The sequence below is a fragment of the Panthera tigris genome, chromosome E2 (genome assembly GCF_018350195.1).
Source record: "Panthera tigris isolate Pti1 chromosome E2, P.tigris_Pti1_mat1.1, whole genome shotgun sequence".
Classification (NCBI taxonomy): Eukaryota; Metazoa; Chordata; class Mammalia; order Carnivora; family Felidae; genus Panthera; species Panthera tigris.
This window is the reverse complement of record NC_056674.1, coordinates 33,219,866-33,247,778: the sequence shown is the minus strand read 5'-3', so window position 1 is coordinate 33,247,778 and position 27,913 is coordinate 33,219,866. Positions and strand designations below refer to the sequence as shown.

At 47.2% G+C, this 27,913-nt stretch overlaps 1 protein-coding gene and 1 long non-coding RNA gene across 4 annotated transcripts in view; one reads left to right on the top strand and one right to left on the bottom strand.

Annotated features, from left to right (window-relative positions):
- GNAO1 (G protein subunit alpha o1) overlaps window positions 1–27,913 on the bottom strand; it is a 170,337-nt gene that overhangs the window by 130,991 nt on the left and 11,433 nt on the right. The gene's annotated exons all lie outside the window — the stretch shown is intronic.
- LOC122234307 lies at window positions 489–26,859 on the top strand. Its single transcript, XR_006212077.1, has 3 exons — window positions 489–580; window positions 873–925; window positions 26,781–26,859. It is a non-coding gene; the product is annotated as an uncharacterized LOC122234307 (long non-coding RNA).

The window sequence follows — 27,913 nt, the reverse complement described above, 5'->3', positions numbered from 1 at the left end:
GCTGGCAACTCTCCGGCTGGGGCAAACACAGACCTGCATGCAATAACCAGGAATAGAAATCCACAACGCTTGGAACCTCGAGGCCTGAAACGTTCAGATGACACCGTCACCTTCCAGGAAATTGCCTCACGCTCTGCTTCTGAGTTCCACATTGTGACTTATATCCTTTTGGGTGCTGGCTCCCCACTGATGCACAGGGAGGATAGGGCAGAGGAAGTGAAAGCCTCGCCCTGCAGAAAGCAGCTCATTTCTAACCTGGTGCCTGCTCAGCTGGAATCTGATTCTCAGAAACATGCTTTGCTGTCCATACAGAGAAGACCATCCATTCAACTTCTCAGTCAGTGAATCTTTACTAAGCATCTACTATGTGCCAGCCCCTGTTCTAAACACTGGGGGTACAGCAGTGAACAAAACAAAGTTGATGTCTACACAGAGCTCTCATTCTAGTGATATTAACAGTAACAGTAAGTGCTCAGGAGGTATTGGAGCTGCACTGCACACCATCCTCAATGCTACACATGGATCTCACGTAAACCTCCAAACAGTCTTGGGCAGATACTGCGGGCACCCCATTGAACAGGTGAGGGAACTGAGACTATAGCCAGATGAAATAACGTTCCCTGGTCATTGCAGGATTCAAACCCACTTAAGTGCAATGACACCTGCCTCACAAGCTATGTGAGCATCTTTGATGCGGTTTCCTGATGGTGACTTCTTTTCGGCTTGTCTTGAGAGCCATTTGTGTAGAGGACGTGTTTGGCTGTACCCACAAAATGGGAAGAGCCCGCAGGCTGTCTTAAGACAATAAAAACAGAATTATAAGTGTAACGAAGAGATGTCCTTGTGAAGCTGTCATTCTTTTGTCCTTCTAGGAAGAAGAAGCAAAGGCTAGTTGGGGGCACCCTGCCACACCCCTTTTGAGGAGGTCAGTATGACTATTTTTTCCCCAGTATATTTACTATTAAAGTAAAAAAACCCAGGAGCGTATAAAATATAAGTAAAAGTTGGGTATTAACTTGAGTGAGTGATATAGTTGGTCTGTGGTTGGAGGAGACCAGATCTGTGAGAGGCCGACAGTTTTCAGGCAAAAAGAGTTCTGAGGTCAAACGAGTGTGGGAAACTGAGTTGTACAAAAAGAGCTGCTGGGAGTTTTTTTAACTACAGAACTTCTCAGAGCCTTTAATATGCTAAAGACCATTGTGTTTCTCCAAGATGGGGATTTAATCGGCAGGATTTTCTAGACTTAACTTGCCTTACAACTATTTTGTGAGGGGGTACAGACCACATGTTAAAAGCTCATGCAATCAGAATTCCAAGGAATATGAACTTGGGAAACACCTGGCCCACTGGAACCACTTTCTTTAGCCTGAAACATCATTTGTCTCACTGGGCACATTTCTGAAAATGTATGAACTTCTCCAGCAACTACCTCAGAGCTATAAGGCTTAAGGGGGTCAGTCATGTTAGAGCAGACATCAGGAGGCCCTTGCCAAGGTTTTGGGGATTGTTGTTGTTGTTATTATATTTTTGTAGGGGAGGCTCTAGGAGGGAGAAAACATCAAAAGAGCAACAACAATAGTGAAGTATGAATTTTTAAAAAAAGCAGGTTCTGGTCTGGTCTGAGCTCTGCCGTTGTCTTGCTGTGTGCCCTCAGGGAGGTCCTTTATCCACTCCAGGCACTGGCCCCACTCACCTTTCTGCAATAGATGGGAATGGACCAGATGGCCCAGGGGCCCCTCGGGCTCCCACAATCTCTTTCTCGCTATGATCTGACACCCGGTGGCAGGCAGCACGGGGTGACACTGTAACTGAGATACACCTGCCTCCTGGGACCAGGCTCACCTTGCCAAGGGCCCTGCCCTGTTAGGGGGAAGCTACTGAGCCTCAAAGGACCAGAGGCACTTTGGGAAATATAGGTTGGGCCACCAGGGAATCAAAAACCCTTGACTTCAGATGCCAGTGCCTAGTATCAAGCTCGGTGAGTTTCAAAAGACTCAGAGTCTGTGTTCAGATTTATGTAATTGGTTCAGAAATGAGGGGGATATTCACTTCTTTTCCTTGATCCAGTCCCTCCCAGTTGTTCCCCCAAATACGGTGATCTCTCTGATTCTACCCTATCACCACCCCTCCTTCCCACGGCTACCTGACGGTCTCCGTGTGCTCCACATCCTGCAGAGGCCCCCAGCCCACACGCTTCTTCTTGCCCATCCCATATCTCTTGATCTTTCTCAGAACTGCCCGATTCCTCCCAGTACCTCCGCACCATACTTATTTCTTCCGATCCCTCACAACCCCCCATTCCTCCTTTTATTCATTCAACAAATATGCATTAAGCACACAGAACATGCCAGGTACTCTTCTAGGTTCTGGGGATATGGCCGTGAACAAAGCAGACCTGGCCCTGTCCTTCAGGGAACGTATGTTCTAGAAAGGGACAACAGAGAATGAGCAAATAAACACATGAGAGGTCGTGGCAGGTGAAGAATTAAGCAAAGGAAGGGGACAGTGAGTGATGAGGGGTGCTATTTTAAAAGACAGGCTCTCATTTTAAAAGAAGGCCTCCTGGAAGAGGTGACATTTGGTTAGAGACCTGAATGAAGGTGGGTAGAGTGAGTCTGTTCTGAGCCCACCTCCCAGTGGCTCCCCAAGTCAGCCACCCTGGGCTTCAGAGGTTTGGGACCTGGCTGGGCTGTGTCTGAACAGGGACCAACCAAGTTCTTCAGAGACAGAGTAAGCCAAACTGCCCAAGTAACAGCGCGTCCTCTTTTGGACTTGAATACTCTCATTCTCTTTGCCTCTTGCTGTGTCTTTGGGCCCTGGCTTCATGATATATCCATGAAGTGGAGGATGTATCAGATCACAGTGGGGCAGGGCCTCAGTTTCCCATCTGTGAAATGTGTGAGCTGGATGGAATCTAAGAGCCCTTCCAGTTGTAAACCACTGTATGCCTCTGAACATGCATGGGTTGTGCTTCTAGAAGGAGGCCAACAAAGACACACAGACGTTTTCTTCAGAGAAACGTCACCCAAGACCCAGCGGAATGCTGTTACTCCCTCCTTAGAGAGGTGATGGGAAACTCCGTCACTGAAGCATTAACCTGACAAGAGGTCCCTTCCCAAAGGCCCTTAGCTCTCCCGACATCAGCGTCTTGCAGGCCAAGTCTCTGCGGTCTGTTTCACATACCACCTTGGACCTCTGGTTTATAGAAAACAAACCATAAAGGTTATTCCAACAGCTTCAGGGCTATTGCATTCTCTCCCCACCCACTCTCTGACTGGGGATGAAGGGCAGAGCTATAAAATCTGCTTGAGAGGTAAAGCCCTTATCAGGGGGCCAGGCAAGGCACTGTTTGCTGAAGGCCCCATTCGCCCAGGTGCAGCCACCATCCAGCTCTGAAACAACAGATGGCCCGGGCTTGGAAGTGAACATCCCGTTTCCTCTGGACAAGCCATGTTTACACAGGGACAAGTGGCACGAGATCCCGCTGAGGGGATGGAAGAGACCAGGCCCCACACCCGGCTCCACTGTGGTCTTTGCACACTGGGCTGGATGACTTCTGGTATATAAAACTCACACCAGGAGCTTACCATCCACGAGCAGCAGCTCTAATGGAAGTTCAAAAAAACAAAACAAACAAAACTATAATGTAAGTAGCTAAATAATCAAAAGCATCATTTTTACAGTAAAACAAACAAGACGAGTTTGTTTTGTGATACGAATTTCACATGAGGCTTCAGAATAAAAAGCCAGATATCACAGAAACTCTGGGCCTGAAGTAGGCTGCTTCAGGTGATGTCCTTTGACCTCCCTGGGCATACACCCCTCTTCCAGGAAGGCTCTCTGGTCGAAGAGCCCGAGAAGCTTTAGGAACACAAATAGCGGGGCTTTCTTCCATCCCCAGATACTCACTGGGTGCCTGCCATGGTTTTAGGCGCTTTCCAGTGAGATTCACTTAAGTTTCTGGGCCGTTTCTTTTGTTTGTTTGTTTGTTATGATTCCATAAAATTGAGATAATGAAACTTGCCTCACTGGGTTATTGTGAAGATTAAGTTCTTTCTTTTTGTCTGTCTGTCTATCACCTCCTAGAACAGTACCTGGTAGTCAGCAGAGATCCCATTACTTGTAGCTTCTATCCCCCAACAATCAGTAAAGACAACTGCGGTGTCTTCCAACAAAGCAGACATTCCTTAAAATGATTCTACCCCTACTCTCTTAATCCTCCTTTTGAGCATTAAAGTCATTTTTCATTTCTCCTTCATCACAAAGGTTCACTCAGAAGCTTTCAGTTATACAGAGAAAAGGAAATTCATTCAATTGACAAATATTTGTTGAGTTCCTTCTATGTGCCAGGCACACAGCAGAGAACAGCTGATCCCTGCTCTCATGGAGCATACATGGGGAAACACAGATAATGAACAAAAATATATATATACATGTCAGAGGATAGTAAGTACTTTCAGGAAGAAAAAGGCAGAGAAAGAGAAGAGGTAGTAACAGTAGGGTGGGATGCTGGTTTACGTGGGGTGGGTGGTCGGAAAAGACCTAAGAGAGAGACGTTTATGTGGACCTGAGGAAGTGAGGCAGTGAGGTGAGGAGACGTGCTCACAGCACGCAGCAAACTAATGAGCAGACCTGGGACCTGGAACCAGCCAGGCTCTTCCCACTGCACTAGCCCCAGGCCAGCAGGCTCGGGATGAGAGTGGGTTGGAACCAGAGGGGGTATGCTCCCGTGATCCACAGGGGCGTGGGAGAAACACTAACATTTCTAGTTACAGTAATTTGTAGTTAATTTTCCTATTTGTCCCTATGCATTTTAACATACAGAATATAATTACATATATTAAGGATACAGACCCAAACATGTTTTACTAACGAGGGGCAACATCCAAGACGTCCAGGGAGACCTGCTACCTCCCAGGTGTGCTCGACCTATCCTAGTGCAGCCTGGCTGGGCCCAGACTAGGCCTGGGGGAACTCTGCTCACTGGCGGCACTTGGAATACGTGAACCTGTCCAGATGGAGGTAGGCCGGACCCTCTCCCTGGCTCTGGAAAGTGCCACCAGCTCCAGAGCAGTGCTCAGGGTCACCTGGTCAAGCCCACTCCAGGGTGAGACCTTCCTGTCGATCCTGCTATGCCACACATGCGTTAAGCAGGTAGGCAGTGAAGGGGTGGGGTGGGGATGGAGGTGGTGGCCAGAGAACACACACACTCGTCTAAAGCCATGGCATTTCTTTCTTTGTTCTTTTTAAAAAAATGCCATAGAAGGCAAAAACCAAAATGAAACAAACAAGAAAAGCTCCCCATCTTCAAAAAAAAAAAAAAACAAAAAAAACCCCCAAAACCCCCATACTCCATTCACATCTGAGGGTGGGGTATGGCCTCTAGGCAACCATCCTGCAATCTCTGGTCTGGAGGCTGTTCCCAAACCTACTCAAGACCCACTTTTAAAATCCTAAGAAATGTACTGTAGAGCCGAAGATGGCATAGTTTCTGGCTACGACACTTAGGTTCTTGACGGTGACATCAAACCCAACTAAGTTCAAACTCAGCTCTGCCATTTACTGGCTGTCCAACCTCGGTCAGGGTTTTAGCCCCTTTTATCTGCACTTATTGCTCTGTAAATGGAGAAGAAACCACCAACCGCACCAGTACCGGAAGGATTGACATTTAAATGAGATGAAGTAGGCACATGCCCAGAGTTTGTAAAACAGATGTCTAATATGCATGTGAAAGTGAAAATGGCCACAGCAGAACCATGTTTGCCCCTCACCACCTCAGTGGAGGTCACCGCTACCACGGAGCTGCTCAGCCCGAAGCCCTTGGAACACAGTTCTTGCCTCCTGACCGTCCACAGCAGAACCGCAGTGTGCCGGAGTGGGCTCACCCTGGCTCGCAAGAGCTGCCTGTGCATCACGCACTGTCAGACTGGTAGCCTGGAAGAAGCCATGGTGGGAATGGGACACCACAGAAACTGGCACGGTACAAACAAGGGCTTCCCTTCCACTCGGGCTTGCTTCCCAGCACACCACTGTCCTAATCATACTGCAAATATTGCCCAATTCTGGTGATTTCTCACATCTACGGCCACAACCCGGGTCCCAGTCGCCCCCACCTCTCACCCACCTGGAGGACTTTGAGGCCGTCTCCCTGTCTCCTTGGTCCCCCCCTGCTCCTCCACTGCCTGCCCTCCACATGGCAATCAGAGTGAGTATACATCAGACCATATCTCTAATTCACTCCCTCCAGGGGCTTCTCAACACACTTTCTTCCCGACAGCCCCTAGGCTCCTCCCAGGGCTGCGGCCTCCCTTCCCCCTCCCCCTCACTCCCTTGGCTTCAGCCACCCTGGTAGCCTTCCTATCATCCGATCACCATGTGCTCACCGCTGTCTCTGTCTTTGTGTTCTTCCTGTTTAGAAAGTTCTTTCCCAGGTCTTTGCATGACTACCCCTTCTCATCATTGGGGTCTAAGATTTCCTTCCTTAAGGAAGGCTGGCTCCCTGACCCACTTTAGCTAAAGCAGCTCCCCAGCTGCCCTCCATCACGTTTTCCTTTCTAGTTTTCTCCATGCATTAAGTATCTGTCATCTATTATCTGTGTTGTGTGTCTTTCTGAAACTGGAATGGCGGCTCCCTGAGGGCAAGGACTCTGACTCTTGCCCTTACAGTTTCATCACCAATGTCCAGAATAGCACACACAGCACACACTCGGTAAGTACTTTGTCGTACCGATGAAAGGGGCTGTCATCGCAGCACTGTTTTACCCGTTCCCTCTCTGCTAGAACGAGCTCCATCCTCCATCAGAAGGTAGGGGAGGTGGCTCTGGCCCCCGTGGATCTGGACAGAATGCATATACCTACATGCTGACCTGATGGCCAATGAAGCCCAGATCCAACTAGTTAGAGCCCACGTAATTCCCGTTAGTACCCTCTGGGTGACCAGGAATGTCACCACTTACCAACCTCCATTTCCTCATCTGTAAAACTGGGAAAAATCGTACCTGCCTCAAGGGATTGGAGTGAAAGTAGGCAATATGCAAAAGTGCCAAGCCTGGGCTGGCAAATGGCAGGAACACACGTCAGTTCCCCTTTCACAGTACCGTACGCCACATCCTCCATTCCTCCAACAAATTACCTGGTACCCCTGACATTGTGACATTTGACATCTCTTGCCTAGAAAGGAACAACTCGGAGTTGATTCAACTCTTCTCACACAATCAGACACGACAGTGAAGCCGTAATTCCCACGAGACAGGGTATATGCCACGTTCCGCTCTACAGAAATATAATGGCTTTCCCTGTGGTGGCCTCGTGTCAGGGGCAGCCTGGCACAGCCTCAGGGGCCACAGACACTGGGCGCTACTCCGTCCCGCCTTAGCTGGCTCTCACGGAGACAGGGAACACTACCAGCTGTCCAGAAAGATCTCATGGGCTGCCAAGCTGTGTTTAGCCTAAGCAGAGCCAGGGAGCCCTCGGGACAACAGTACATCTCTGTCTGAGGCTGATGTGAATGTTCCTGAACCATCCCTCTGAAACGGGCCTGAAGTCCAGGATTGTCACTTGGGACCCTGGAGATGTCCAGATGGGTTACAAATGGGGCAACTGAGTCCCAAGGAACCAAATGGCCCATGGTCCCATAAGGCTGTAAGTGAACTGGGTACACTATACCCAAGCGCCCTGACTATGCCATGCAGCCTTATGAGTGGGTATCAGGCATCTGGTTGTGTTCTACTGGGGAGCTGCCTCTAGAAATCTATAGAAGCCTGAGCAACAAGCTACAGATAGGCCTTGACGAAGGCTACCTCTAAGAAGAGAGGGTAAGGGGCTCTCTCCTCTATGCTAGTTTCTCTCTCCAAGGCTGTGCCAGGGGCCAGGGTCAGAGTCAACACCACTGTCCCACTGCACTGCCTCTGGCTTGGCCAGGACCACAGGGTCTAGAAACCCCTACAGAAGTAAATAGAGGCTGGCGCAGAGAAAGACATACTGGCCAGGGAGGCACAGGCTACATTCTGGGGCTCTGCCATTACCGGTCACCTGAGGCAGATTCCCTCTCCACTGAGCTGATTTCCAGCTGTGAAATGAGGGGCTTGGACTGAGGTTCTCTCCATCTCTGACATACTCTGAGTCTAATAGTGCTCATACAGGTCATTTTCTCTTTTTGGTTCTTAGTCATTTATTCCACATACATGTACTCAGCATCTTTTCCAGGCAGGCACTGTGTTAAGGGCTATGGGGGATGAATGAAATGCACTCTTTTCTCTCATGGAGTTTTGAATGTCATTCCTTGGGCAAGTTACATAATGTCTCTTAGTCTCAACCATAGACCAGGTCTGATAGCAAACCCCGCAGCTAATACCAAGTAAACATTTACCACTGTGCCAGGACCTCTGCTGATGGCGGTTACATTCGATGCTCATAGTAGCAGTCCAAAGGTGATGCCCTCATCTTCCTTGCTTAACAAAACCAAGAAGTCAAGTGCTCTTCCCTCTCACGGTGGTAAGAGAATAATGAATGGCGTCCTAAAGACAGCCCCACCCTAATCCCCCCTCCCCCCTGCAACCCGACTCTGCAAATGGGACTTTGCAGATGTCATTAAGGTTATGGACATCGAGATGAGGAGATTATCCTGGATTATCCAGGTAGGCCTGATCTAATCACATGAATCCTTTCCCAATTGGGTCAGAGAGCTACGCAATGACAGCAGGGAGACCAGAGAGATGCAACGGAGAAGATTCCACTTGCCACTGCAGGCTTTGAGGATGCAGGAAAGGGGCTACAAGCCAAGGAAGGTGGCAGCCTCCAGGAATCGGGAACAGCCCTCAGTTTATAACCAGGAAGAAAAGAGGGCCTCCTATAACCCCCAGGAAGTGAATTCTGCCAGCAACCTAAAAAAGCAAGAGAGGAATTCTTCCCTAGAGATTCCAGAAAGGAATGAAGCCTGTCAATACCTTGATTTCAGTCTGATGAAACCTGTACCAGACTTTTGACCTATGGAACGCCAAGATAGTAATGTGTATTGTTTTCAGCCACAAAATGTGTGGTGATATGGAAGAGCAGCAATAGGAAACTAATACATTAAGTTACTACCCGGGACCCACCCAGAAGGTACCGAAGCTGAGGGCTGACGTTCCAGGGCCCACATTCTCCGCAGGGCCTTCATGTATATAACACGGACACCCAACCATGCTATGATGCTCATCTCACGGAGAATGCATAAGATATTATCAATTCACCGTGCCCGGCACACAGCAAGCACTCAAAATATGCTAGCTATTATTATCGCCCTCATCAGCAGTTCTCACAAGTCTAGCAGCAAAGCCATGTCACATTGCTGTCCCATGTGTCAAATGAAGGGGTTGGACCGCATGCTCTCCCAGGATCCGTCTCCTGGGTTTATCCTTGGCCCATTCCATTTCTGAACTTCCACCTGATGTGGAAGCTCAGGCTCCCAGGCTCCAGAGTGAACCTCAAGTCTTCGGCGGGGCTGACTGGGACTCCCTGCACCCGGGAGCACATGGGAGGGGATTAAGATCTCACTGAAGCAACATCTTTTATGTTCTTTTTTGGAGGCCACCAATCCAGGGAATTGTAGGGCTCTAGGTTCTGAGGGGTACCTTCTAATCTAGATTGTCACATCACTCTGGATGTAGAGGGGCAGACCCCGAGCCCACGTTTATCTTAAGGATACCTTTAGACGGGCAGCCACTACCTCTTGCTACGACAACTCTAGTGTCCTGGAATTTCCGGGGCGCATGGGGTTCTCTGCCACTCTCGTGGGTCTTTGCAGAAATAATGAAACGGACTGCAAGGCACGTTGCAAACCAAGGAGGCTGCCTCACTTGCCCTCCAGAGCTGTGAACACGTTGCTGCTCCCTTCCTCCCTCCCACTGACATGCTCTGTTCTTAATAAGGCTCCCATACAGATCTCTCCTGTGAGATAATCATAGACTCTCAGGGGCATGCCACTCTTAGCTGTCAGCAGTACTTAGAAAGACCTTATAAAGGCTTTCTAAACCTCCTGTTCATCTCAAAGTTGAGCTCTTAAAAAGCCTGTGAAATCCCATTGCAAAAACTTTGGTGCTTAACTCTGGGCTCTTTTCCTAAGTCTCCCCCACATCCCATCTGGCCTCCTGCCATCCCCCACAGAAGTAGAGCGCTTGGGTCCCACGTCTCCATTCTCTCTGAGCACCATAGCTGGCTCTGGTGCTGGTCACCCTTCTCTGTGCCTTGGCTTCCTCCCCAACCCTGGGACAACAAATCAGAGACTACGGGACGCTGGCACATGTACAACTTTGCCCAAATGATAACGATGATCCCAAAGGCACATGCAGGCTCCCATCCTCTGTTCACTGTGACGAGATGTCTTCAGAGAATTAACTCTTCTCAAGGAACAAGGCTATGATATCATTATCTGGCCTAGAGTTTCTTTATCTGCGATCCAGGAGCACCCCAGGCAGGGTGTGGCGGGTCCGGGGCTCCCTTTGGGAGACTATTGACCCTGTATGCAGTGTTTCTTCAAATTCAAAAACGCAGGGGCATTTTCCTGAGGAGACTCTTAATGCCTTCGTCAGTTTCTCAAAGGGGTCTGTGACCCGAAGGACATTAACAACCCCAGTTTTAGGCCCTCGTCTCCTCCAGGAGGCCCTGAACACTTGCAGGAGAAAATTCAAGTACCACTCTGTTCCCAAAGCCTGGAACTTATCACAGAGCCTGGCTGTAGTAGGCTCTTAGTGAATCATTTTGGGGAGCACCCTCCAAGGTGATGTCTTCATGGGAGGAGGGAAGTGCGTACAGAGGAGGTGGGGATGAAGTTCTGCAGGTGGGTGGGAACAATGGCAGACCCCCAGGCTACCGGGTCGGAGCCCTTGTCCCAGGTCTGCCTCCAGCTTCAGCTTTTTTACCTGCAAAGAGAGGTCCACACAGCTGTCCAAGGAGCTGTGGGAAGGCTTTACAAAAAGAATAGATGTGGAAGAGCTCTGTCAGTGAGCGCCTCCATCTCCTGCCCTTCTCGTGTTTCTGGGGCTCCAACTCCAGTCCCACTGTTTCTCAGCATCAGCCAGATAGACAATCTTCCTCTACTTTGCCGGACTTTTCGACGGACGAGGGTCTTCTGTAGTTCTGGGAATTGAGATTCTCACACCTTGGAGAGCCCAAGGCACCAGGGCCTTACCCTATTGATGGGAGCTGCGAGACAGGTTTCCCCTCTGCTCTGGGAATTTTAGCACATGCCTCCAAATGCTTCTCTCTCAGGGGCTATTTTGTAGGTTGAGAGTTTCAGGACTCTTCCAGAGAACAGAGGAAGTCATGACAGACCGCAGAAGAGGCAGAACATGGCAATGGACAAAGGCCTGCATCAAGGGTCAAGAGATATGGGTTCAAGTCTTGACTGCTGGTTTGCTGTGTGGCCTAGAAAAAGTTAAATTTCCTCCTTGTGTATTAGTATCTTTATCTGGGGGATGGGACATAGGGTGGGAGAAGGAAAGAGCTCCTATTATTTGCTACCAAAGACAAGCCTTTCAAGACCTCTGGCTTTCTGGAAGGCAATTACAATCATGATGACCTGAGCAACTAAGGGGATTCCCGGGAAGCCTTCTTTTGTGAGAGGGTATAAGCAAGAGCAAAGATGCTATGGGACACCTTAGCTTTCCAAGCCTGGCTGACTTCTCAACCATGCAGGGACTTCCTCCCTAAACTGGGGCTTGCAAGAGAGGGGAGGGTTAATCACAGCAGACCTTAACCCAAAGTGCTAGTTTCAACCCAAGACCCACTGGAATGGAAAAATAATGGTAATCAGGTACCAGTATGCTCCCTGAGTGCATCAACATCTCCACAAGCAACTGAGTCCTTGACCTTAGGACATTTAACGTCCTTGACATCTTAAGAGAAAGATGTAACTTGCCTTTGAACCATGGCTGTTATAGGTGGAAGAGTAGGCTGCCTTCTTTAGGCTAAGTCTCCAGGTCTCACGAGGTCCCCTGTGGGGATGCTGCTATTTCTAAGATGTAAATTGTGCATTTCCTAGATATTCCATCCATGGATTTTGGATAAGGGGTGGTGGGGGGAGCAGGGTGAAACTGCTTATATTATATGATATGGACCAAAATCGTACTTCAAAAACATTTTGATTGTTCCTGAATAAAAACATAAATACATTTCCAAAAAAAAAAAAAAAATGTGTCCCTCGGATGCAGGGGCCTCTCTCTGGAATGGGTCAACTCAGAGGTGTAGCTTAGGGGTGGAGGCAAGGAATGGCTCCAACTGAGCACATTCCCTCAAAGTGGTGTCTTTCATATTTTAAAAAAAAAGGCGTAGGCGTATACCCATAATGAAAAGATAATAGAAGGAGCAGTGGGTAGATCTGTTCAATGTGTGAGGGAATACCAGTGGCCTATGGGTTCAGAGAAGGCTTCTGTGAAGTCCTATCTGTGCTGACGCCTGGGTGTTGAGTACGATTTGGGCAGGCAGAGTAGGGTAAAAAGGGCTCCAGGAATAGGGCACAATGTGGACAAAGGCCTGGAGATGCATGAGAGACCACACAGAGTCTGTGTCAGAAATGGAAGGAAGATCAGCATACAAGGAGGCAATGTGGCTGGCAAGGGAAGAGGCTGGAGAGGCAGGCAGGACCAGAGTGTGCAGAACCTGGAGCCTGTCCTAGGAATCGGGCAGCAGGGCGTCAGCAAGTCTCAGCTGAGCTCCCATGGGAGCAGAGCAAATGCCACTCTCAAGTGGCCCGTGGAGTCAGTCAGCATGGTGGGCGGTGTGGCTGGGCCCCAAGTTCACCATCAGGTCTCACCATCTCACATTTTACATGAGAATTTTATGCTGGAAATCTTTCTTGCCAAACTTACTGCAGCAGAACATTAATGCTCTCATCTGGTTTTCTCCACTGACACTGGCACCTCCCTACAACTCACACCCCTGCAAGAACCGAAAGGCTGGGTGATGGTCCATCCCTACCTACCAGGAAAGGCATCTGAGGCCCAGATATGAATCACCTCCTGACTCAGGACTGTGTGAACCAGTTGAGCATCCAGCCTGGGGAGGGAACAGCCCTACTTAATGCGATGGAACGTTTTCTATCTCCCGAAAAGGGCAAGGAGGAAAAGAAGAGGGAAGCCACAGTCAGACATTTGAGAGGATGTCCTAACCACTTATGGCTAGTCACAGCTTAATAGCCGTTCTTGACATTTCCTAGAATATCAGAAACATGCATCGGACATTTGGATCACAATGCGAAACGCAACAGAACTGACTTCAAATTATGAGCTATTTGGCACCTCCTTGCCTCCATCTGAGTAAGTGCCTCTTCCCTCCTAGGAACATACACAGCACATTCTCTGCCCCTTACCAGACTTTACCCTGTGTTACTGTTTATTTACCTCTGTGTTCTCTCTCTCCTACTTGATTTGAAGCTAATCAGAAAAAAGATCCTGGATGTAGCATTCATACATAACACAATGTGAATGGTAACCCTGGAATAATGCAATACAGGGTCCCAGAAAACTCTTGGGATGACATCCAGGCCACACCCCAGGAGGGTGAACTTGGACAACAGACTTGCTTTAGTTTTTCTCATCTGTAAGAAGAAAGTCATAATAAGTAACTCACGGTATAATGTCTGATGACCAAATAATCTTAATGCATGTAGAACACCTGGAACCTGGCAGACTTTCAACAAATGTGGCCCTCCTACTTCTCTGAGTTCCCTACAGTTTCCAGCCAAGGGCTTCTTCATACATACTCATTTAAAAAGACGGATGAAGGGGCACCCGGGTGGCTTGGTCGGTTAAGCACTGGGCTTCAGCTCAGGTCATGAACTTGTGGTTTGTGAGTTTGAGCCCCGCACTGGGCTCTGTGCTGACAGCTCAGAGCCTGGAGCCTGCTTCAGATTCTGTGTCTCCCTCTCTCTCTGCCCCTCTGCCACTCACGCTCTCTGTCTCTCAGAAATAAACATTAAAAATTTTTTTAAAAAACAAAAAGATGGGTAAAGAAAGAGTCAACACTCGACTCTAATGATAGGGGTCTCCTGCCTGCGCATCCCCCCCCCCCACTCCCCGTAGGCAGAACAGAAGCCACTATGTCAGCGGTATGGGACTTTTTAGAATCCAGGCTCATAACAGAAAGATGTAGAGGCTCAGCCCATATAACCAGCATTCTGAATTGAATATGCGCACTACCTTGCTGCAAGCATTTAGCTAAATCTGGTGTCCTGTTAAAAATGACTATGCAGCAATCACCTTGAATTGAGCCAGAAGACCCAGTCTGTCACTTTTTCGCTGAATTGGAAATCAGAGAGCTCACAAGCGATGCTGCAGCAGAACTCTGAAGGCAAGGACATGTCACAGGGGGCCTTTATTTATTAAGCAAACTCAAAAGATTAAAGGTTTCGGGATGGAAAAACTTACCAAATACAGCAAATAATCTATCCCAAGACCCAAGTCATGGGAAATATAGCTGGTGCACAAAGCAGTTATATTCAAACGAGACTTTTTTTTTCTGCCCCCAGTCTCTGCTCAATAAAGATGTCCTCTCAAGGCCCAGCAGCCAGCCTTGCTCATGGTAGTATTAGCTACATAACTGAGCCCTGAGCAAAGTTCTTTACCTGGATTAACTCCTCTAATCCTTAGTACGACCCTGTAGGGCAAGTGCTGTCATTATCCCCAGTTTACAACTGAGGAAACTGAGGCACCAGGACAGTAAGCAGGTTATCAAGGTCATACAGCTAGTACGTGGCAGGGCCAGGGCCAATGAACCCAAGGCAGGCTGCCTCTAGAGCCTGCACACTGAACCACTGGACACTACTGCTCTTCAAAACCTGGGCCCTCAAACACTAGTAGAATTAAGCTGACCTTGGGGGTGTACTTTATTGACGTTTATGTTTTATGGTCCTATGAGACTTTCACATCCACGATCTCATTTGCTACTCCTGTTAAGACTAACACAGGTCTTATCGCCAATTTACAGGGGGTAAAAAACCCCAGAAGCTCAGAGAGGGTAAGGACTTGCTAATTCCCAGCCCAGCAAATGGCAGAGAAAGGACATGAATTCCTGTGCTTCACAGTGGCAAGCAGGTTTGTGCCAAAGAGAGGGCTGTGACCACGAACTTGGGTGCTTGGCAGTTCGGGGCCTCCAAAGTGGGTGCTGGGGCATCCTTTCCCAGTCCTCCACTTGCAGGTACAAATGTGGGGGATGAAGGAAGTTCACAGAAGGCTGATGCTAGTAGTTGAGTGGGGAAAAACTAGGGTGTGGGCATGTCCTCCTCTTTTGAGTACCCCCATCTGCTCCCCACAGAATCAGACTTTCCCAAGGCTGTTAGATTCAGAGGGGCATTGCGTAATTTCCCAGGCCCTTTGTTTAACAAAAAATACTATCGCCGCCTTTTAAAGGCTTGAGAAATGGTACATGGAGTAATATATATAGAACAAGACATATAGCAAGACACAAAAATCTTAGGTGTACAGGTCCTCAGATTTGATTAGATTAAATGTACAGCCTACATAAGCACTGCCTAGATCGAGATATTACTTCTTTTAGGTTTTTGCCCTTAGCAGTAGGAAGGCTTAGCATCGTAGCCCTGCCACAAACTCCTCTACTGCTTAAATCTGGCCCTAACGCCTGCTGGAATGAGTTGCAAAGTGAAGGTGTGTAGGGCAAGGGAGCAGAGGCACAGGCCTAGGCTGTGGGGAAGGGAGACAGGAAGGGAATGTAGTCAGAGATGGAAGTCGCCTCCACAGTTGGACAGGCAGCAGAGCCCTTTCCTCTTCCTGCATATAGTAAGTGCCCAGTGAGGAGAACTTACTATAGTTTTTCCATCCAGCCTGTGATGTGGTAGGCTCAGCAATTCTTTTTTTTAGTTTTTCAAGTTTACTTATTTATTTTGAGAGAGCGAGAGTGTGTGCGAGCAGGGGATGGGCAGAGAGAGGGAGAGAGAATCCTGAGCAGGCTCCACACTGTCAGCACAGGGTCAGATGCAGTGCTTGATTTCACAAACCAGGAGACCATGACCTGAGCTGAAATCAAGAGTCAGATGCTTAACCGACCAAGCCACCCAGGTGCCCCAGGCTCAGCAGTTCTTAATCCACTGGGGACCCAAATATACAGGTAATACATACCACGTATGCATACTGAAGTTTCACGTAAGCATTGCAAAAACTTCTATGCCCAACAGTTTACAAGAAAACTCAGAGCAGTGTAAATGGGCTACCTGACTTACTATGTAAATTTACCCTGAATATTCCTTTATGCACCTCAGACATATCTGGCTTATGGGGTAGAAATGATTATGAATCGGGATTCCTTCCACAGGAGGTTTAGAGCCCAGATGAAGAAGCAAGTCTTACACATACCAAGTGTATGTGTATTTGGTGTTTAGTACGGAGCTAAATTCTTTCTACTCTGTTTCCCATCATCCTCAAACCTACTTGCCCAGGGTCACAAAGTTAACAGGTGGCACGGCGAGGATTCAGACCAGGCAGAGCTAGCACAAGAGCTGGAACACTTCCCCACTAAGCTCAAACTGCTTCTCTCCAAACGGCTCACGGGCAGAGCTCTCTGCCAGGCCCGCGGTGAGCAAGTCTGTTCTGGTACCTGTGCAAGTGTGTGCGCTCGTGTGTCTGTGACCAGATAAACAGAAGGGCAATCTGTTAGGGACCATGACAGTATGTTTAAAAACTCTAATGCTGTGGTGCAGGCACCACATACAAAGTGATTTAGAGAATGGAGCACCACCCCCCCCCAGAGCGGATGAGAACTGAGCCGGCCCTCAGAGGCCAGGCCTGCACACGAAGAGGACAGGAAGCCTGCCTCGGCATCCAGCACAGAAGCAACATGGAGGCATGGGCATGGGTGGATCCCAGAGACAAGCATTCTATACAGAATGAGAGACAGCTCAGGATCAGTGTGGGAAGCTGGACTGGGGTAAGTTCTCAAAGCTAAGGACAGTTGTAGATCCTATGCAGAGGGCAAGAGGAAACCATGAAGTGGTTGAGCAGGATGGTGAAGGACAAAAACAGAATTTCTGGAAGACACACGAGGAGAGGCTATGCGCAACACCCAGAGAAAGGCTCAGCAAGAGATGGTAGTGAGGGGCCCCAGGCCAGGCCCAGACATGCCTGCCGGGCACGTGGGGGGAAGAAGATGACTGAGTGGGGCAGCTCATGGGCCTGGGGCTGGGAAAGAGACACTGCTACCACCTACCCAAGATGACAGAGGCGGAGCCTTCCCAAGGCACTCTTTTGCCCCTTAGAGGGCAAGGACTGCTCAGAATCAGCACTCCCATACTGTCAGAAGGTCTGAGGATAGCACTACCCAAACATTTTTTTGGCCACCTTCATGGCTTTTATGCCTTTGAAAAAAAAAGTCCCGCTACTTTAACTGCATCCTAAACCACAATTATTTATAACACCACGGTATTGATGTGTTAGGGACCTTTCGTCCTAAAACACGTTAAAATAAATAGGATAACACACGTGTTCACTTGTATACCACTAAACTTTCTGGCTGTACGTGAGGAGACCTGCCCCCTGGTTCTGGTTCCCGGGGAATCTGTACCTCAACACCATGTTTGCTTGCCTGGTGTGTTTAAGGCTGAGGCCACACCTGGGTCAACAGCCCTGAATGAGGTCGACTGTAGGACGGCCTCCTGTCCTTGTTCAAGCCTCAGGGCTCATGGTCTGGGAACTGTGCTGTGGCAGAGCAGGCGGCAGAGCCAGGGCCAGTGATGACCTCCTCTGCTAGGAGACCAGCAGGAAGGAGTGGCCCACTCTCTCCCTCGGTGCTGGTCTCCTGAAAGTAGCGACTGGGTCTGGCCTGGATTTGCCAAGTGACCTAGAGTTCTCATGCAGGTGAGCGGATGTCCGTGATGCCCACCACTGTGGAGGGTTCCCAGGGATGGCCCGGTCGATCACACAGCTGACCCCTGTGGCACCCATGTGTGCCTGTGTCATTTTACAGAAAGGGCCCAGCAGAACCCTTTCACCACAGAGGTTCTTCATACCAGCCTCCTGGCTGCTAAGGCCAGCCCAACATCTTTTGTAGCAAATGACAGTGCATCACTCTTATCTGGAAGCTACTTGTCCAACAATTTCTGTGAATCAGAACCCTGCCAGGAATCATGAAGGACAATGAAGAACTCTGAGCACCAGGCTGCACAACAACAGCAACCCTTTCACCATCATGTACATTTGTAGAGCATTTCATGGTTGCCAACTCAGTTTTACATTACTTAATGCCATGCCGTTAAGAGGCAGGAGTGCAGAGAGGTCTGGGCACTAAAGCACAAGCACTCTACTTGTAGAAGGGGTCCTCACTTATACCTTATTTATTCTTGCCCTACACACTCTTGTGACAGACCCAGTCACGTAGTTTTCCAGGCCATTACAGATTCAGAGTAGAACAAGAGAAGGGAAATAAGGCTTGAGGTAGGAACACAGAAAGCATCAAGGCATGACAGATGACAGCAAGTGAAGAGACAGGAAAATTATATAAAGCATATCAAAGTGGAGTTAATTGCATTCTAAGACCATGGGGGCAGGGCAGGGAGGCCAGGGGGTGGGAAATGGTCTGTACATCAATTGCCCTGAGGGGCACTGCTGACTTTTAGCACAAAGCAGTAAGGAAAAAATGATGATTTGGGGCCATGAGGACAAAGGTTAAATACTGTGTACAGCATTCAATTACTTTGGGTAACAACATATGACTACTTTCTTTTGTAAATGTCTCTCCTAGTTTCTAAAACGCTCCCTGAATTGATAAACAGAGTTTGAAAAGAACATTTACATTTTTAAAAAAGTAAAACCCACTCTCACAAGTAGCACTGTGACAGGACTTCCTGGCTTTTCTCAATTGCTAAAGACCTTCCTCCCATGGATCGCCAAGTAGCCTAAGCTTGCACTCTACCACTGCAGATCCAGGCTGAAATCCAGTCTGTCCCTTCCTTTTCCCCATTAGTCCTCATTGTTTAGCTCCGGAGTTGCATAATTTACAGTCACCCTGTGAAGGGCTGTGTGTTCCCAAGTAGGAAGCTGTCACACTGAATAGAGCACTGCTGGGCTGTGTTCACAAACAGCATTTCACAATTCCTTTGCACAGCCAGTAACAGCAAACCTCCTCTTTGCGTGCAGGCAGCTCCCACCAATCAGTCAGACTGGGGGAAGGGGAGCCAGGAAGGACTGCAACCATAAATTCTCTCTAGTCCACTGTATAACAAAGCAGAGTCATAAAACCACAACCATATTTTCAAGTCAGGACCGAAACAAGATGCCCAGGCCAACTCCTAATTTGGTTCCTAGAACCCAACAACTTGTGAACTAATTTTCTCAGTTGGGAGGGAACCATGTGTGGGGGTTGGAGAGGGCAGGATGAAAGTGATCTCAGGACTTTGGGTAGGAACTCAACCTAGGAGCTGACAAGAAGCAGGCCTGTGTGAGTCTGAAGATGATAGCACAGCTTTGTTAGAGGCAGATCTGCACAGGGCGGAGGCCCGGGAGACAGCCTGGTTGAGAGGAGGAGGCCCAAAGACTTCTGTGGGTATCTAAAATCGTATACAGAAGGTGTGCAAACTGGTACATGCATGAAAGAGAAACCTCCAACTTTGGAATGTCCTCTCAGTGATACACCAAGGTGTGACCCTGAACAAATATTTCGAATAGCCTCTCTGAATCTCACTTCCTTCATCTATAAAATGGGGATAACCAAAAATCAGCGTCCAGTAAGTTAAGCTCACATATGTAGTAAGCACTGTAAATAACAGGTGTTTGGTAAATGTGATTTCCTTCTCCCCAGCTGTGTCCTTCTACCCCAACCCTTCCTGAACAGTCACTGGGAAGCAGAAATGGGAAAAATGGGACCACACTCATTCTTGCTCTGTTACTAGCAAGGCCATGGGAACCTAGACAGGTTACTCCTTTCTCTGGGCCTCATAATCTACAGATTGACCATTAGGATTTATATAAAAATTAAGTAAGGTTGATGAATACAAAATCAATATGCAATCTGTTGTATTTCTCTAGACCAGCAACAAATACAAACTGCAATTCAAAAAAGGCAGTTATAAGACCACTGTAAATATCAAGTATCTAGCTATAAATCTAACAAAAAGTATATGAGATCTCTATGGGCAATGTAAGTATTTCTGAGAGAAATTATGACAACCTAAATAAATGGTGAAATATAACATGTTCATGGATCAGCAAAACTTAAGGTTTAAAGATGTCAAATCTAAAGATGTCAATTCTACCCAAACAGATTAGTATCATAAACCGAGTCTAATATTTACATGCAAACACACAGGGCTGAGAACAGCCAAACATTGATGAAGATGACCATGAGAAGAGACGGGATTTGCTAAACATCAAGACATGTTACAAAGTTGTAGTAATCAAGACAGCATGGCACTGACATAGGAATAGAGTCCAGTGGAATGGTCTAAAGAGACAAGAAACAGGTCTCTGCATATATAAACACACGACTTAAAATAGAGGTGGTTCTACAGAACAGTGCCTGAAAAAATGGCCTTTTGGATAAGCAATGCTGGCACAAACAGGTGTCTATTAGGGAAAAAAATAAAACAAGACCTCTATCTTATACCACATACAAGAATTACAGGTGAATTAAAAACCTAAATATGGAAGAAAAAAGCTTCAAAGCTTTTTTGAACAGGAGGATAAAAGAGGGTAGCTTTTATCCCTTAGAGACAAAGAAAGAAAGATTTCTCAAATAGGACACAAAAAACAATAATCAAAAAGGGGAATACCGAAAACTCTGACTACATTAAAAATAAGAACATCTTTTAATCACAGTTCACCATTAACAAAGCGAAAAACCAAGCCAGAGAATGGGAGGTAATATCTGTAATGAATAACACTGGAAAAGGACTAGTATCCAGAACATATAAAGAATGCCTAAAAATTACTCATAAAATTACAACCTAATTTAAAAAGTAATAAAAGCTCAGGTGTTTCTCAAAAGAGGAAACCAAATGTCCAAAAAATATGTGAAAAGCTGCTAGAATATGTAAAGTAAAAGCACAATGAAATACTACTGCTTACCAATACAGTTGGCAAAAATTTTAAAGTTTGACCATACCAAATATTGGCAAGAATTTAGAACAACAGGAATTCTGTCTGCTAGTGCAAGTATCAGATGCAATAGCCACTTTGGAAAATAATGTGGCATTATCTAATAATGGTGAAGATTCCCAGTAATTCCACTTCAAAGAACACTTCACATCCTAATGCATGTGCCTTAGGATATATATCCGCATAGGTGTTCATAGCACTATCCTTCACAATTGTCCAAAACTCAAAATAACCCAAAGGTACAGCAACAGTAGAATGGATAAATAAATTACAGTATTGTCATAGCCAGCAAATAACAATGTATATTATATAGTAGTGAAGTCAATAATATATAGCATATTCATCAATACACACAAATATTTGTGAATGCTACACAGAAAAATTATAAATATTCAGAAGAGAATGCTATAGCATATTATATAGCAATGAAAATAAATGGACTACAGTTATGTACAACATAGATGAATAATACAAAAGCAATATCGAAGAAAAGATATAAGACTTAATAATATATAACAGTATGATTCTAATTACATCCAGACCAGGAAAAACTGAACTCTATGATTACAGGATACATACATAGGTGGTAAACTCTACAAGAAGGCAAAGAAACACTATGAAAATCAAGGTAGTAGGGATCAAGAAGGGGTATTTAGGGAACTTTCCTGGCTATTAGGAACATCCTAGTTTTTTACCTAGTGAAGCTTACGTGAACGGTTGCCTTTTAAAACAAATGCACACTTTGCATGTATATTTATGTCACAATAAAAAAGACTTTTTCGTTGTTAAAAAAAGACATTTTCTATGTACCTCCTCCAGGAAGTCTTCCCACATCCCAAACTGACGAAGGAATGCCCTCAGCATCCTGGCTATGGTGCTTATTAATTGTAAGGGCATCTCTGTTCTCAAGGCAGAGAACCAGCCTGTCTTGGCTCACCATCATATCGTATGCAGTGTTGAGCACACGGTGGGGGCTCAATAAGTATTTGTTGAATTAATCAATGACTGCATTGAAAGATCTAGCTTGGTAAAGAGTAATTAATTAGACCAGGATAGGGGTGCCTGGGTGGCTCAGTCAGGTGAGTGTCCGACTTCGGCTCAAGTCATGATCTCACAGTCTGTGAGTTCGAGCCCCGCGTCGGGCTCTGTGCTGACAGCTCAGAGCCTGGAGCCTGCTTTGGACTCTGTGTCTCCCTCTCTCTCTGCCCCTCCCCTGCTCATGCTCTGTCTCTCTCTGTCTCAAAAATAAATAAAAACATTTTAAAAAATTAAAAAAAAAAATTAATTAGCCCAGGACCAATCAATTGCCAACCAGCAAGAATGCACTGAGTGATGTGGCGGAAGGAGACACACACCTGAAATCAGAAGAACTGGGCTTGAGTTCCATCATGTACTGACCACATCGTATTGAATAAATCTGTCTTCTCTGATAGTAAAAATGATATAAATAGCTCACACTGAGTTAATTTCAACTATGTGCTCAGTGCTTTCAGCTCTGTTACCTCATTCAATCCTCACAGCATATCTGCAGTGTGTTTCTTCTTTTTGTCTTTTTAATAATTAAGAAACTGGGGTTCAGGGAGACTAAATAATTTTCCCCAAATCACACTGGTAGTCAACACACGGCAAAGCTAAGATTGCCAAATTTCACACTTCTCTGATACTGCTACACTGACTTCTTTTCATCTCAGTTTCTGTAAGATGGGGATCCAGGGGTGTCTATGCAGCCTGACAGGACTGTTGTAAGGCCCAAAGGTGATAATGAATGTGGAAGCAGCTTGTAAACTCTCGAGTGCCATTCAAATGTAAGGAAAATAATATGTAACAGTATCTACCATGGGCCCACACAAAGGAAGCAGATGGTTTCTACCCACATTGCGTTCTCAAGCCAATTATAAAGGAAAGCTAAGTAAAACAGGAAAACTGGGAACACACATCAATAAACTGATGAGAAAGCCACCAGGTACGGCACATAATATAGGCTCAATCGTGGGACCAGCAGTGGGGGTACTGCTTAGACTGTGCAAGGCCTGTGTGCTCCATCTTCCACAAAGCAGCCAAAGGGATTTTGTTAAGGCTTACTAAAATTTTTTAAACTAAATAATGTACACTTGACAAGTCAGGATTATTGAATTATAATTTAATTAAAGTAAATTCACCCTTTTTAGGGATGCAGTTTGACGAGTTTTGATAAACATAGATGGTTGTGCAACCACCGTATGATTAAGAGACAGATATTTCTATCGCCTCTGAAAGTTCCCTTGTGCCCCTTTGTAGTCCTCTTTCCTGCCATCCCCCCAAAACAGTGATATGATTTCTGTCCCTATGGTTTTGCTTTTTCCAGAATGCAGAGGGATCTTTTAATACATAAGTCAGGTCAAGTTGTCCCCTATTTCAACAGCCCATGGCATTCAGCATGAAATCTAAATGCTTCTCTTGGCATGGCCACCAGGCCTTGAACAATGGCACCCCACCCCGCCAGCTTCTTTTTAAATGTTTTTTTTTTAATGTTTATTTTAAGAGAGAGAGAGAGAGAGAAAGAGAGAGAGGGAGAGAGAGAGAGACTGTGAGCTGGGGGGGGGGGGACAGAAAGAGAGGGAGTCACAGAATCCGAAGCAGGCTCCAGGCTCTGAGCTGTCAGCACAGAGCCTGATGTGGGGCTCGAACTCACGGATCATGACCTGAGCCGAAGTAGGACGCTCAACTGACTGAGCCACCCAGGTGCCCCCCACCAGCTTCTTTAATCCCATTTTGTGTCACTTTCCCTTTCCTAAGGTCCAGCCTCTCTAGCCTTCTTTCTGCTCATTTCTGCCTCTGGGCTTCTGCTTCTATTCCCTGTTCCTCAGATCTTTTTTGACCTGCTTCCCTATCCTTCATTTCTGCCAACCACTCTCTTGTTTTTAAGCCTTATTTCCTCCTTTAGAACATATCACTGTCTGAAATGACCTTGCTCATTCATTTACCTGTTTACTATCTCCCTTCTCCAAAACTGTAAGGTCCTTGAGGGCAGGCAGCTTGTCAGTCTTCCTAAGAGCTCTGTTTCTGGAAACTCAGCGCCAACACACGACTGGTCTAACACCAGTACTCACAGAATGAACGGACACGCGCCAAAGAAGTTAGGGAATAGTGAGGTCCACGTAGCTGACACTTCTAGGAAAGGGTTCAAAAAAGACAGGCCTTTTTGTACACCGGGGAAAAAAGGTGGAAGACCAGGAATGACTCAGAACCAGATGCCTTTCTACCATCTACCCAGAGCCCCCCGACTGACAGAGCCACAGGGTGCCTGAGAGATAGAGCCAGCACCTCCCTTACACTTGCCCTCAGGCTTGTTTCTCTCCTGAGGCATGGGTCCCTCCAGCTCTTCTTTGCCTACCCTGGCTGGAGCTCCCCCACACCCCCCTTGGAGCCAGCTCAGGCTACAAGCCTTCTTTCTCCTAGCCATGTGAGCTCACAAAGAGGGGACCCCCAAGGTTGTTTTGTCTTTGCATTCCAGGATCATCTTCAGCACTCCTCCCTAGGGAAGAGCAACATAGGACTCTGGTCTCGTAAACCCTGATACCATTCGGAGTCATATTCCTCCCGCACAGGGCCCCACACTCTCAATGGAGAGTACACGTGGACGCACATGCACTGGTGTCCACAATTCCCTGAGCTGATGTCCCAGTTTTCTTTCTCAATTAGCACTAGACTTCTAAAAGCTTAATTTTGTTATAATTTATTATCTCAGTTGGGGGTGGCCAAGGGAGAAGGCAGGGAATTCCTCTGCCACGAGAACATCTGTTTTGTTGGACAGCAAAATTTAAATTATGACCTCAAGATTTGAGCAAGAGCTTATAGAATATCCGGTCTAGTTTTCTAACATTATATGTGAGGATACTAAGGCCTAGGGAAGCTCCGGAACTTGCCTGGGGCCACCAAGCTAAATAGGGACTGAGTTGGGGTAGCACTCAGGTTTCTTTACTCCTAGGCCAGACTTATCCACCCTAAAATGTTCTTGAGTTTGGCTTCTCTCCCTTTCCCTCCACTGAAACTGCTCTTTTGAAGGCCTCCATCACCAAACACGATAGCTCCTTCTCAGTCCTTATCTAGCTTGGCAATGCCAGGGAACAGAACCACCATAGAACAGAACTATGCTGCCACACAGAACTAACCAAGGCACAGTCCCTGCCTGCAGAGCACCCAGCAGGGTTCTCCTCCACTCCTCTGACTCCCAGCCCCTTTTCCCAGTTGGAGCTTCTTAGGAGTCTAGAGCTTACAGAAGGCAGGTTTCCCAGCTCACCTCCACAACGGGGGGCGGGGGAAGGGGACCCTTCTCCTCTCCATGTGCATACCACCCCAGGGAAACTGTATCTACTCTCATGGCCTTACTGTGCATGGCAGCTGAGCCCAGTCCTCCTTCCAGCTCTGACCTCCCTTCCAAATGCTAGAATGACTGCCTAAGAAGACTACCGAACACTGGGAGCAGAACATAAAAGTTATCCTTCAAGGAGCCAAAATTCGTGCTTGTGGTCTGACTTGCCCTCTTCCTTCTACTATTACCCCTCCTTGTTCTTATGCCTCCTAACTTGATGTCATCACTAAACTCCAACACCAGATTCAAAACTTGGAGGACTCCTCTGATCTACTCTTTCCCCATACTCAAGCAGACAGCAGGTCTCACCTACTCCGCCTCCAGAATCTCTTCCCCACCCCGTTCCTCGTGGCCCTTCCTTCCAATTTCCTAGTTCAGACTACAAAAATCTCTCTGCTTTTAAGCCTCTTGTCTACTCTTCCTCTTCAAGCTCTGCCGACTTGGCACCCTACTACCCTACCACAGAGGGAAAGGCACCCTAATCTGTATTCAAAGTATATACACCTTGGCAAGGCGGTCTGGGAACCCTCACAATGTAGCTCCACTCTTCTTTTCTAACCACTTCTCCTTATAGACCCACAAAACCCCAATGCTTCGGTCACGTAAGACTGCTCACTGCTCCCTGATGGTGCCCTGCACAGTGGAGTACTGCTTCTGCGCTTTAGCTCACACTGTTTCTTCTTCCTGCGTGAAGAGGAGAGAATTCCAGCTCACATTAGTTTATGTAAAGAAAGGATTTATTAGTTCACATAACTTTCAGGTCCATAGAGGCAGCTTCAGAGATTATAATAATTATCATCGGATGTCTTTCTGGCTTCCTCTGTCTCTTTCTGTCTTCTCCTCATTCCCTCCCTCACGCCCCAGTCTCTTAAAGCCTCAGTCTTTCCCATGAGAAGCGAACTTCCTCCTTGCAGTGTAATGCAGACGTGGAAATGTGGCCACAGGCAGCTCTAGGCTTTCATCACTCCAACCCAGTGAAGACCTTCTTTGATGAAGAGCTTGTTTCCCCTACTGACTATAAAATTCCAAAGAAGGACTCTGTCTGGCTTGGATTGAGTCATATCCCATCCTCCAATCACTGTGGCCAGGAGAATGGGATTTTGTGAATGGCAAGGCCTGAGTCACACACTCACTTCTTATCTTCAAGTGGCAGGGGGCAGTGATGGGCAGCCTCACCGGAGCAGCCTGGAGAGAGTAAAACAATGGGTGTCCACTGAACTCTCATTTCTCCACCTAGCTGTCTTGAGGCATGTGTAATTCTAAGCCCTTGTCCAAATTAAACTCTGCCATTGTCTCTTCTGTGCTTTCACCGCACCAGTTTGTCTCCTTCAACTGACTCAACTCTCTAACGGCAGGAATTGGATCCCTCGGTGATCAGCAAAAGGTCTTAACCAAAGGTGTGGCTCCAGAAAATCTTTCAGTCTGCAATTACGGTGCCTGAATATTTGTTTATGAAGTTATTTCCTGAGTCTCCTGGGACTTGACTTGCTTACCACTGAATCTCCAAGCTCCTTGAACAGTGCCTAACACATACCAGGTTCTAGATAAATACTGGGTAAATGAATAAATGAATGGTTTGAATGGAAGAAAGGTTACCAGTCTTTGGTGTGTGCCAGTAAATGAGCACAGCTACTTTTTAATGCTCCTTACTTGAGAAAAAAAGATAAGGCAGGAACTCCCTCAACATCTTGGGCCCACCATCCCGCCTCCAAATTTCCCTATGCACTCCCCATCTCCCTATCCTTACGGCCCCTCTGGCAGTCTCAGGGCAGGTGACACACATTCACATCAACGTCAGGTCGCTCAACCATACTCTGCACCCTGTTTCTGCCCATCCTCTTAGGGCTCTGCTCCTTCTACCACTTCTTTTTTCCCATACCTTCAACATCTCCCTCCATCTGGGCTCTTCCTTTTCTGCTTCTCAGTGGATCCAGGTCCCACCTTGCTAGCCAAATGAACAATAAAGCCTCTGCTCAACCCTATTCACTGCATTCCTGCCTCCCTCTGTCCCTTTCCTTCTAGAACCCAGGTTTCTTTTCCAGGAGTCTCCATTCACAGCCTCCACTTCCTCAGTACCACTTACTTAACTCCTACTGCAATTGGGCTTTTCTCCTGCCACTCCACCGGAATTGCTCTTGCCAAGTTCACCAACAACTTTCCGGACCCACTGGACATGTGTCCGTCTTCAGCTTATTTGACTACTGCAGTATCTGACTCAATTAACCCCTTCCTTCTTTGGCTTTCATGATGCTGCTCTACCTCGGTTTCTTTTCCATCCCTCAGCTCATCCCTTCTCAGTTTCCCTCGCAGGCTCCTCTTCCTAAATGACTGTCACATCCTGGAGCTGGGGTGTGTGCACGTGGCACGGGGTGCATCCTCTGCCTTTTCACTCAGCCTGGTGAGGTTACCGACTTTCATGGCTCCCACTGCCCACAGCACCACAGAATTCCAAACTGATCCTTCTCCCCAGGTGTGTCCTACACCCTGC